An 11502-nucleotide genomic window follows, 5' to 3' on the forward strand; every position below is an offset into this window, starting at 1 on the left:
AATGTTAATGATACATAAGAGGACCTAGAAACATAGTAATGCAGAGGCAGGAATTTATTTTATTTAAAAATGGAGAAAAAGTAATTGAGAAAGACAAGGAAAAGACAAAATAACAGTTGATTATATGCTCAAGATAGAGGATGATAGAATAAGTTACAGATTAAATAGGGAGAATAAAGAAAAATCCAAATTAAAAATCAAATTTAGAAGGTGATAGCTAAAAGTGATTATTTAGTGTTTGTAACAATAGTAGACAAAGGAATAGAGGACAGTTATTCATTGAAGTAATTCCCATAATTTAATGTAATCTTTTACTTGCAGAATAGTACAGATTTTCTTCACAGCCTTTGTGTATTGTAGGAAAGAGATGCATTTAATTGTAAGAATGCACATTTCTCCTAGAATGAGTTTTATCCTTGATTCTACATAGAGAATTTATTTCTGGCCTCAACAAGATGATGTACCACTTAGGAACAAAGATGCAGCCTAGGAGCCCTGCACTGGAGACCAAGATGGTGAAGACTTCCACAGCCACCATGATCTTCCCCTTGGTGCTGTGGTAGACAAGGAGGAAGATGATCCAGACACTGCAGAACACCAGCATGCTGAACGTCAGAAACTGGGCTTCATTGAATGTGTCAGGCAGGTTTCTGTCCAGGAAAGCCACAGTGAAACTTGCCAGGGCCAGGGAACCCAGGTATCCCAGGACACAGTAGAAGGCAGTGATTGAGCCCTTGTTGCACAGGATGATGATGTGGCCATGTTCAGAGTGTGCATCTGTGTCATGAAAGGGAGGAGCCAGATTCCACAAATAGTCATTTGGATCAGAGTGCAGACTGGGATGATGAGGTTAGATGCCCGTGACATCAGCAACTGCCTCACCCTTCTCCCTGAAGAAGTGACAATGAAGGCCAGAACCACAGTGATAGTTTTGGCCAACACAGTGGAAATAGCCACAGTGAACACAACTCCAAATGTGTTCTGTGGAGGATGCAGGTGGCTGTGTTGGGATGCCCAATGAACAGCAAGGAGCAGAGAAAACAGCAGGTGAGGGAGATGAGCAAGCTGTAGCTGAAGGCCCAATCATTGGCCTTGACAATAGGAGTGTCATGGTGCTTCACAAATACCCCAAGAACAACAGCTGTGAGTGCAGAGAAACAAAAAGCCATGCAGCCCAGAGCCATCTCCAAGGGGTCTTCATAAGCCAGAAAGCACACAGCTTTTAGGACGCAGAGGTTTCTCTCTGTGTTTGTATGCTGATGATCTGGACACCTCACACACTGCTCCTCATCTGGTTAGGAGTGTGCACTGCCAATAGTTATTGTTCACTATTTCCCTTTCTCCAGAGACTACTCCCCTAAAGCAGCTCACATTGCCTAAACAGCAAAATTTCCCTCTTCTTTTGTTTTAGACACCAAATATAATAACCCCAGTTAAACAATAATTCCTAAAGAACATTGCCCATGTTTTTATGTCATAAACTAAATTATCCCGTCTGGATTTTCTAGCATATTCATGACACTATTTTTCTATTCTTAAAAAAATTTTAATATAATTATCTTCCTAAATTAAACTACTATATGCTATTATTTTTGGTTATTTATTAAAAAACAAGACACTGAGAAATAATTCCATACATATTCTGAGGAACATAATTTTATAAATTCCAAGAAAATGAGAAGAATATTAACTTTTATTACCTAGTCAATTCTCTCAGCCTATAACAACTTGTACAATTACCATAAGCATGCTGAAATTATTTAAAAGGAGATGCTTTGAATCAATTTTGAGAGTAATAACATTTTTCTAGTATGAGTCCTTACAGCCAGAAACACATATTAACCTGCACTTATTCTGGTCTGTTTTTATTTTTCTACACATTACTACACAATTTCCATCAGGAATCTTCAGAGCAATCGTAATTTTTATCTCTATGTGTTTTATGTTTTAAAATGTAATACATTTAATCTTTTCAAATGTCCATTTTGTATGGTTTATGTCCTAGATTTTGCAATGAATCAGTTTTTGAACATTAATCTTGTATTCTGTTACCATAAATTCATTGACTAGTTAACAAGATTTGATACTTTACAAGCACAATGGTGTCGAAATATCTCTCATTTTATCTTTACTATTAAAATGCATCCATTTTGTTTGTTTTGGCAACAATATTTCTTTGGTCAACATCCCACATAACACATAGCAGAGTGGACATACTGAGGATTTTTTGACTCATTCTTGCTTCAACCTTGAACGAGAGTGTGTGACGCCTGCTTTATATCTCTGTAAACACTTTTCACGGTGTTTGTCCATTTGTAAGACATGAATAGCTATAGAATTTAGTTATACATTTTTTCTGATTCCTGAGTAGCTAGGATTACAGATGTGAGCTGCCAATACCCAGAATGTTATAGCTTTCTTAAAGTACCTAAGTTTGAAAAAGAAGTATTCATTTAGAGAAAAAAAGAAACTGACCTATAAAGTTCTTTTCTTAAAAACATCATTCGCAGATATGCAAACCAATTTTACCTATTATAAAAAGATTGGATTGTTCCATTTTCCTATTTGGTTAAGTGGTTTGAGAAATAATTTTATCATACCTTAACTTATTAATAAATTTCTCAAATGAAGATGTTGGTGACCATTAAAATCAGAAATCACTCTGTTATAGGTTCTGTTTTCAGTACCCTCCTGGTAATTTTGGTACACTTAACTGACATTTGTGAACTTTATCTGTATTTGAAAATTTATTAATATAAAATTTCATATTTCCATGATGTTATTTTTCAATAGAATTGTAAAAATTGTTCTCCTTTTTCAAGTATACTCCTTCTTTGGGATTAATATTAAAGGCATAACAAGTTCAGTTTTTGGAACACACTCTAGTTGTTTTAGTTTTACCTATCCTCTTTCTGTCTTTTATTATATTTTCCTGCCACAATCTGTTGTTTTCTTATTATTTTGAGACAGTCTATCTATTACTCCATTCTGGCTTTTAACTGGCTGTATGTAGTCCAGGTGAACTTGAATTCATTTTGTTCCTCCTGAGTTTAGGAATTATATGTGTTGCATCACAATGCCTGGCTTAATTCACTAGGTTCTTTGAAGGTAGTTTCCTATAAATTCTTTAGCTTGTGATGAATATGTCATGTGTAGATTATCAGGCCTGCCTCATTGAATTACACGTAATAAATACCATATATAATAACATAACTCTTTAGGTAGAGGTTTAATTCTATCTCACAACATTTCAAACTGTTGGTAATATGTGTTTTAATCTTTTCTTTAATTTACAGGTTGTGGAAATGGGTATTCCTTTTTTGTTAGTGTATTATTGTTGTACTAGTATACGTTATGATATTTATATCTTAGTTAGATTCTCCCTCTCAACCATCCTACTTCAGCCTCTCCCTTCCTTTTTAGAACAGTTTCAATGGATCTTATTGATCTGTTTTCACACTTGAATGCATAATATTACTACCATATTTGCCCTCCCTCACTTGAAAGGGGTATTTCTTAATACAAAACCATGAAGGAAATGACATTGGTGGGTCCAGTGTTTGTTTTGTGTACAGATGGAACACAGTCATGACGATATTATGAATCCCTTGTTCTTCATGGATGTTCATGCAAATTAACTCCATTCTGTACTATGTTGGCAAACTCAGCATATTTTAAGACAGAAACTGATTACAAAAGAAATTTTTATTTTTATTTTTTTATTTTTTTCATTTTTCTTTTATTATTCATATGTGCATACAAGGCTTGGTTCATTTCTCCCCCCTGCCCCCACCCTCTCCCTTACCACACACTCCACCCCCTCCCGCTCCCTCCCCTCAATACCCAGCAGAAACTATTTTGCCCTTATCTCTAATTTTGTTGTAGAGAGAGTATAAGCAATAATAGGAAGGAACAAGGGGTTTTGCTGGTTGAGATAAGGATAGCTATACAGGGCATTGACTCACATTGATTTCCTGTGCGTGGGTGTTACCTTCTAGGTTAATTCTTTTTGATCTAACCTTTTCTCTAATTCCTGGTCCCCTTTTCCTATTGGCCTCAGTTGCTTTAAGGTATCTGCTTTAGTTTCTCTGCGTTAAGGGCAGCAAATGCTAGCTAGTTTTTTAGGTGTCTTATCTATCCTCACCCCTCCCTTGTGTGCTCTCGCTTTTATCATGTGCTCATAGTCCAATCCTCTTGTTGTGTTTGCCCTTGATCTAATGTCCACATATGAGGGAGAACATACGATTTTTGGTTTTTTGAGCCAGGCTAACCTCACTCAGAATGATGTTCTCCAATTCCATCCATTTACCAGCGAATGATAACATTTCGTTCTTCTTCATGGCTGCATAAAATTCCATTGTGTATAGATACCACATTTTCTTAATCAATTAGTCAGTGCTGGGGCATCTTGGCTGTTTCCATAACTTGGCTATTGTGAATAGTGCTGCAATAAACATGGATGTGCAGGTGCCTCTGGAGTAACAGTCTTTTGGGTATATCCCCAAGAGTGGTATTGCTGGATCAAATGGTAGATAGATGTCTAGCTTTTTAAGTAGCCTCCACATTTTTTTACAGAGTGGTTGTACTAGTCTACATTCCCACCAACAGTGTAAGAGGGTTCCTTTTTCCCCGCATCCTCGCCAACACCTGTTGTTGATGGTGTTGCTGATGATGGCTATTCTAACAGGGGTGAGGTGGAATCTTAGTGTGGTTTTAATTTGCATTTCCTTTATTGCTAGAGATGGTGAGCATTTTTTCATGTGTTTTCTGGCCATTGGAATTTCTTCTTTTGAGAAAGTTCTGTTTAGTTCACATGCCCATTTCTTTATTGGTTCATTAGTTTTGGGAGAATTTAGTTTTTTAAGTTCCCTGTATATTCTGGTTATCAGTCCTTTGTCTGATGTATAATTGGCAAATATTTTCTCCCACTCTGTGGGTGTTCTCTTCAGTTTAGAGACCATTTCTTTTGATGAACAGAAGCTTTTTAGTTTTATGAGATCCCATTTATCTATGCTATCTCTTAGTTGCTGTGCTGCTGGGGTTTCATTGAGAAAGTTCTTACCTATACCTACTAACTCCAGAGTATTTCCTACTCTTTCTTGTATCAACTTAAGAGTTTGGGGTCTGATATTAAGATCCTTGATCCATTTTGAGTTAATCTTGGTATAGGGTGATATACATGGATCTAGTTTCAGTTTTTTGCAGACTGCTAACCAGTTTTCCCAGCAGTTTTTGTTGAAGAGGCTGCTATTTCTCCATCGTATATTTTTAGCTCCTTTGTCAAAGATAAGTTGCTCATAGTTGTGTGGCTTCATATCTGGATCCTCTATTCTGTTCCACTGGTCTTCATGTCTGTTTTTGTGCCAGTACCATGCTGTTTTTATTGTTATTGCTTTGTAATATAGTTTGAAGTCAGGTATTGTGATACCTCCTGCATTGTTCCAAAAGAAAATTTTAAATCCACACTTAGATATGATAGTAGCATCAAAACATTTATTATCATATAAATGAATGTCATCAAAGTGTTAATTATGGTATCCAAAAATGCTCAACAGTAGTTGTGTGTTTCTTTTATTCTTCATACTCCATTCTTTATTCCCAAATTCTCTGTTTCAGTCTGACTGAAACTTCTTTTACCTCAATGACTATTACATGCATTTGTATTGTGCCATTTTTATAATTCTAATATTATAACATCAATTTATTCCAGTCTCCTTCCATCTGACACAATATGAATGCTCATGCCTCTGTGGATAAACAGCTTACTTTCTCCAAATGTCTGTGAATGCATTTACTGCAGTCCTAGGGCACTGCCTTGAATTCATGTCATTGTATGTTGGCAGCAAGGAGAGAATGCAACCACTCACTGGCATTTTAAAAGCACATTATAGAACAAGGAAATAACCACTTCATACACAAAACACAACATTTCTGAGCATTTGCTCTGGGTTAAGAGCAATACAAGGCAATGGGAAAGTAAAGATTTGCAAATTCCTGTTTTCTTTGTGATCTAAATGTAGTTCCAAAGAAGATAGAGACTTCATCATTAATAACAAACACTTTGTGCTTAATTCCATGAAATAGATGAAATTTACGTGACCACAGAGTGATGAAAACGGGTGATCTTAAGATAATAATGCCTACATGGATTAGAAAGTATTAATGATATATGTAATCAAAGGATAGTGGGTTTAGCCATTTCAAGGAGCAATATTATAAATTGCAGAGATTAAATTGCTGCCTAAATAAAGGAATACCTTTTCTCACTGCAGTCTGATTGCTTATTTTTCCATTACCTTGGATGGACTGGAAAACAGTAAAGATGTGGGAAATTTCACTATAAGCCATAGACTTACCTGTTGCATTAGAAATCTCATTTTCTGGGCAAGGGGTGCAATCAAAACAGCAGGCAGCCTTTCCCTCCTGAGGGGATTTCATGAATCCAGGACCACAGCTCTCACTGCAAACAGAGTGAGGAGTCTGAAACAAATTAGATATGTTTTGTTACCTGTTCAGAATTTTACCTAACAATCCAAAATTCCATTTTTTTTACAGAATTGGGTCACTAAGAATCATAGTTTCTGTATACAAAACTCATGTCAACTGACTGGATACTGTTACGTATTGGGTATGTCATGACTCAAAAGTTCTGTCTTGAAGTCTTGATATATAGACCGTGATACTCCTGGGAAGTGGTACAACCTTAAGACTTGGGGCCCAGCTTAACTGGTATGCCTTGAATTCAAGTCATATTATGCACATCTCCTCCTCATCTGTAAAATAGTGGAGAGGAGGCAATGAAAAATACTCATTGAGCTTTAAAAGCATGCTGTTAAGTAAGGTTTTCCTTGTAGGGGATATTGGTTCCCCAGGCCCTTCATATCTTTCTCTTTCATGAAAGGTGGCAGGAGTTGAGGTCTTTCACTGACATAAGAATTTTCTGTCATTTCCTGTCCTATGAGAGACGCAAAAGCAATAGATGACCTAACTGTGGACTGAAGCATCCAAAATGAAAACAAAATAACCTTTTTATCCCTATAAATGGATTCTCCCATGTATTTTGTTGCTGTGAAAGAAAGCTGACTAACATGATATAATATCCATCTATTTATCTGTCTATCTGTCTATCTATCCATCTTGTGTGAGTGTGTGTGTGTATGTGTGTGTGTATGTGTATGTGTATGTGTATGTGTATGTGTATGTGTATGTGTATGTGTGTGTGTGTGTGTGTGTGTGTGTGTGTGTGTGTGTGTGTGTGGTGGTATAGTGCCGGGGTTTGAACTCAGGGTCTCAGTGTTGTTAGACATGTGTTCTACCACTCTGGATGCCCTCTTTTGTGCTGGATATTTTCGAGATAGAACTTTGTGAATAATTTGCCTGTGCTGGCCTGGAACTATGACCCTTTTGATTGATCTCTGTATCTGAAGGAGTTGGTATTATAGGCATGAACCACCAGCTTCCAGCTGTACTATGTCATTTATATTTTGTGATATGGTATGAAAAAAGCAAATTGATAAAGACATTAGTTATTATGAATGCTCCATTTCCCATCAATAAGTCAGTTTAGTAAGAATATATCTTAAATTGGCCATCGTTATATGTACATTGCTGAGTCTACAATGATCACAGGGTCACATATTCAAGGACAAAATTGCTCTTAATTTTCTGTCGCTGAACACATTACAATTAGATCCAATCCACCTCTGTAATTCCTGTGGCCCACACTATCATCTCATCAGATAAAGACAATTGTTGATCACGTGGAGCATATGGAGAAAACTTTCCTACTTTCACCTTCTGGAAAAAGGTGAAAGTTTGGGACTTTTGGAAAGTTCCAAACGTTGATAATGTCATATTCTGCTTCCAGTTTCATTTTCTCATTCAAAACCACTTGTTCTCCAGCAGGATTGTTAAAATGAGTTTTCTTCAAGTAGGGTTAGAGCTAAAAGAGATGCATCACCCTAAGGTGAAGTGTGACTTAGAGCTAAGACAGAAAACCTGAAGAAGTGAAGGTCCCTTACTGTCCTCAATTCCTGCTTTATATTTCAAATATAAAACAGGCATCCAATGAAGTTTAGCAAAAGAAGCCTTATGGAAAACTAAAATGTCAGAATGTTACTAATTACTGGTCACTGTAGAAGTTTCAAGAGAAAATATTCAGCTTCAGCCTCCTAAATGATCTAATTAAGATGAATCTTAACTTCCTAGCTACAGCTTGCCACATCTATTTGTTTTATTAAAATACCTGAATTTGACTGTGCAACAGAGATAATACCCAAAGTGGAATTAAACAACATCATTTATGTAAAATATGAATTGTGTGCTGTGCATAGTTTAGGTAGTTAAAAATTGTGTCACCTTTGTTTGTTACTTACAAAATTCAAAAAGAATATCTGGAATTATAATATTGAAAACTTAGTCATGATGATGTGGAGGTCATTTGCTGCACAAAGCATTGAAGGGGACATAAAACACATTTTCTACTTGCCACTGACAAGTTTTGTTTAAGGCTATTTTTACACAAGTCTAGAGCAAATACAGTTGCCCTTGTGCTGTGGGAAAACATCCTAAATGACTTAGCTTTATCTCCACTGAAATTTCTTTGGAATGTCACTTTGGCATAGTGTTGGCTATCCAATGTGAAAGACATTACCTGTGAAGGGGAAAACACCAACCATCTCCTTCCCATTTCCTATTGATTCCACTTCTATTTGATGAAGAAACATCTCGTGAAGGGAAAGGCTCATAGCATACACCGCATTGTAAATGTTATAACTCTCTTCAGAAAGGTTCATGTCCAAAAGGTGCCCAGGCAACCATTCCAAGGAGGCATTGTATGAACAGTTCTCCATAGGTACACAGTCAGATTCAGACAATGAACAATTAAACAAGACAGCCCGCAACATAGCAAGGTAAAAGTCTTCCATGTATTTGGAAAGGTTAACTGTCTGTATATATTTTGTGAATCTAGAAATGTCTCCATGGTGGTGTGCAAAAACGAGAGGTGCATTGAATGAGTCTAACATGAAATGTCTTCTAATGAGTGTTATGTCACAATGTGAGTTCATGACCCAGACTTTTCCTGTCATTAAAAATTGCCATAAATTGATCCTTAAGAATAGTAGGAATTCAGTGTCACCAAAAATGATGATGACATTTGTTAATGATTTAATAATCTGCTCATAAATTAAACAGGGTTTTATTAATTGTGAATCAAAGCTGACTGGGATCATTTTCTCAAAGGCTGCACAGATTCTATTCTTGTCCATCTCTTCTCTGAATTCCGACAGTATCTGAAAACCATTCTCATGTTCCCAACTAGGTCCAGCTGAAATGAAGCATCAAGAAGACCATGCCAATGGCTAGATATGTGTCCTTGGGGGCCATCTGATAGAGAGAAGGAAGCTGGCCATGATCATGCAGGACAGGATTAAAAGGCCTAAAGTAAGCTAAGGTGAAAAAAATTAGAAGCAAAGTGAGGAAGTGGGTTTTCATGAATTATGTTATTCCTGATGTGTGTTAAGATATAGTAGGAAGGGATCACTATCATACCATTTTAAAATCATTTCCCACTTCCTGAGGTACTTCTAGAAAATTATTGATCAGGCTCAGAGCACCAGATAATCCCATTTAATTCCCATCATCTCCTGACTAGCTATTCCAACTTAAAGGTATGTGGATACCCACTAAATTTTCCCTTACATATTTAGGCTCTCAATTTGAGATGCCCATAAATTCCCTCTCATCTTTTTGTCCTCTCCATTCTCCTAAGAATGCTACCAAAATAAAAATAGTTTCACATGTCTTCATCCATCTACCCTCACCTGTGGAAATTTGTAGAGTTCCAGCAGTATCCCAATCTGAGCAGCTGTTGTGTGTGATGTTCCTGTAAGTACCTCTGCAGACTTGATATCTTTCCTACACGTGTAATTAGGGATCATCTCATACTTCCCAGAGAGCCAAATGAAAGGAGTCTCCAATGTCACTGATTCACCATAATTAACATGATATAAATCAAATCCCAGAGTCATGTTGTGCAAAATATAGGAGTTTTCATTGATCTCCTGAACAGCAAAAGCCAAGGCCAAGACAAGTTGGTAGCTCTTGAAGTTAGGCCTACATCAAGGATATAGGAGATTTAGGGGAAAGAATTAAAAATTGGTTATCCTCAATTCCAATGTGATTATTTTGCTGGATTTATTTCTTGTTTCTCCACAAAATTTGTGTTAAAAATATTACCATCTAATATGATAGAATTAGAATGTGGAGTCTCATGTAGGATGTTGGGGCAGGTTGAAGTATTCAAAGAGGATTTGTCTATGAGATTCATATCCTTATTGGAGCCCAGAGAGAGTTTGTGTACTTTCTATACTATACATTGACACACCAAGAAGATCGCTGTCTATGAAACAGTCCTCTATGAAACTAAGATTTTGGTGTCTTCAGCTTGGTATCCTAGCTTCACATGTGAGAAAACTCATTGCTTGTTTTTTAAGATAACTAGTGCATGGTATTTGGTTATACAGAATGTCAAGTTGACTTGAAAAATGTCTTAATTAAAAAAGAACTCACAGAACCTTAGCAAGAAGAAGATATTCTAAAGAAGATATTCTGGCAAATGCACCTCAACACACACACAATTCAATAGCTCTTCATGCAACAAATGACCGGCACTAGAAATGATGCACTACTCTAATTCTACTTTATTATAACAAACCAAAAATGCATGAAAAAATGCAGAAGGAAGTAGTTCATCATGCTATTTCACTCCTCTGAATTCCATATCACTCAGCATGGAGAGAGGAATCTACTACTTGGGAGAAAGGGAAAGAATTAAATTCAGGACTTAGACATAAACCTCAGGGTCAAGCACACCCACGTGAAACCTAGTGCTGAGGTAAGTCACCTGAAGTTTGTTGCCCAAATAAGAATGGTGATCTGTGACCTGTGCAGAAATGCTGCTGGAACGTTGGTTGTAGAAGTGGTAGCACATGGAGATCTCACGAAACTTGGCACCACATGTTATATCTTAGAAGAAAGAAGTTCCATGGAGCCAGTGGAAGTAGTGGCAGTAAGGTAGTGAGTTAAAGTGGTGGTTCATAGAGGCCCCAGGGAATGTGGCCCCACCGTGGTGTGTCTCAGAACAAAAATTCCCAGGAGCAAAAAGTAGTGGCAGTGGTAGCAGGGACGGTGGCCACAGTAAGAGTGAGACATACTAGCAAACTCATGAAGAGACTCCTGCCACTGAGGACATCTGACAAAAGTCTCCAGACTGTCAGCACTGGGGAGCTTGAGAGAGAAGGTTACAAGAGGTGTTAATGTTATAATGGCATGTGGACATTACAAACTTCAGAGATCATACTTAGATCTACAAATACTCCCATTTCCCACCTTAACTGATGAAGGACCACGGGATGTGTTCAACAGACACCATTCCAGAGGCAGGTATCCAAGTACACTGCCATCTACTGGACTGAAACACTTGGACACTAAGAGGAAACA

At 37.1% G+C, this 11502-nt stretch overlaps 1 pseudogene; it reads right to left on the bottom strand.

Moving 5' to 3' along the window:
* Window positions 1-373: 373 nt before the first annotated feature.
* On the bottom strand, window positions 374-10106 carry LOC109680567 (vomeronasal type-2 receptor 116-like; annotated as a pseudogene).
* Window positions 10107-11502: the final 1396 nt, after the last annotated feature.

The sequence above is a fragment of the Castor canadensis genome, chromosome 14 (assembly GCF_047511655.1).
Source record: "Castor canadensis chromosome 14, mCasCan1.hap1v2, whole genome shotgun sequence".
In the NCBI taxonomy this organism is placed as follows: domain Eukaryota; kingdom Metazoa; phylum Chordata; class Mammalia; order Rodentia; family Castoridae; genus Castor; species Castor canadensis.